Source organism: Vicia villosa, linkage group LG5, assembly GCF_029867415.1.
Source record: "Vicia villosa cultivar HV-30 ecotype Madison, WI linkage group LG5, Vvil1.0, whole genome shotgun sequence".
Classification (NCBI taxonomy): Eukaryota; Viridiplantae; Streptophyta; class Magnoliopsida; order Fabales; family Fabaceae; genus Vicia; species Vicia villosa.
The window spans coordinates 103022741-103024361 of NC_081184.1; the positions used below are offsets into that span (position 1 = coordinate 103022741).

The 1621-nt window shown below is 29.2% G+C and overlaps 1 long non-coding RNA gene across 1 annotated transcript; it reads right to left on the bottom strand.

Moving 5' to 3' along the window:
• Positions 1–1372, bottom strand: LOC131601915 (uncharacterized). The gene is made up of 2 exons (XR_009283880.1): positions 1052–1372; positions 1–957 (listed from the first exon to the last, which is right to left on the bottom strand). It is a non-coding gene; the product is annotated as an uncharacterized LOC131601915 (long non-coding RNA).
• Positions 1373–1621: the final 249 nt, after the last annotated feature.

Consider the following 1621-nt stretch of genomic DNA (forward strand, 5'->3'; position numbering starts at 1 on the left):
TTCAAAGAAGTGTTCCATAACATTTGAAAGGTGTACTTTTAAAAATATAAACTTATCATGCCATTTAAAAATTTAGGATAAATTGATGTTCTTTACTGCCACTATATATGATTTTTTTTCCTTGCTATTTCAGGTCCAAACATCCGATTCATTTTGGAGAATCATGTTGCAGCTTTGTTTTCCTTTTTATTATTCGTGGCTACATGTTTTGGAGATTCCTTTTGCAGCTGTCTCTCGACTATTACATGCAAAAAAATTGTTGTCACATTAACAATCATTCATATGTTATGAATTTATCAAAACTCATCTTATTGGAACAATGTCTTTAGTTCATAAATCTTATTTGTTTTGATGTACGCCTTATATCATTTGATCATTTTTTTGATTTTGACAAAACGTAAAAATATTACCCGTGCGGCAGCACGGGTGTCTTACTAGTCCGCACGGGTGTCTTACTAGTTAATTATAATAATTAATGACAAAAGCTAACATTTACCTCTTTTCAAAATATTTTTTAAATATTTATCAAATGTGGAAGTAAATTAAATAGTCAATCTACATAACTATACATTACCTTTATTTATTAAATTGGACAATAATACTAGGATAATATAACGATACACTTCAAAATTTGTCACAAAATGAAGGGACAAGAAAACACAAATCAAATGTTACTCTAGTAATTTGTTTGTTGGGGATATGTTATGTTCAATCGAACGAGCTATCACATTTTTTCCTTCCAGCAAATATTTATGAACTTTGTTCTTTGATATTACTAAATCAAACTCTTACCAACAAAGTGACACCACAAGAACATAAAAGTAAAATCCTCATGATATACAAATAAAATTAATTAAAAAGGTTACAAATCACACGCACAAATATAATTAAGACATTTTGTAAAAAGAGGGAAAAACATATCTGGACAATCCGAATCAGAAGTGCAGGGAATGCGAACTGCAATGTCAAATAAAAAAGATAGAATATTAATAAAATGTGCTAAAATATTGTGTATAAGAAAAGTTGGATAATTGTGTGAAAAATATCTTACTAGGACCATTAGTTAGAACAAGAAATAGATACAGAAAGATGATCAAAGCATTAAGGAACATAGAAATTTGAGCCATATGTTTTCAGTTTTACAAGTAAGAAATGAGATTTCTCTTATTGCTTTATACTAAACAAAAAAAAAAATTATTGATTTGCTAACTTTAATTAAATCATATTTAGCACTTTAGAGTTGCAAGAAGTCATTTATAAAATTTGAATGAATGTTAAATATCTCTAATTAATATATTGTGTTTATCTCTTTAGCTCATTCAAATGATCGCTAGTAGGAAAATCTAAAAAAAAATTAGTGATGAATGAAACAAATTTGTTGTAAAAATAATGCTATGAAGAGTTGCCATTTGCCAACAAACATATTTATTTATAACTAAAGTAGGGATAAATAACCTTCACCCCCTGTCATATGGGCGAGTTTTGAGTTTGCCCCCTATTAAATTTTTTTGTTAGATTCCCCCCTTATAAAACACAACACAGATTCCATTTCTGGAACCCCCTATCCCTTGCCCCCTTATAAAACACAACACAGATTCCATTTCTGGAACCCCCTATCCCT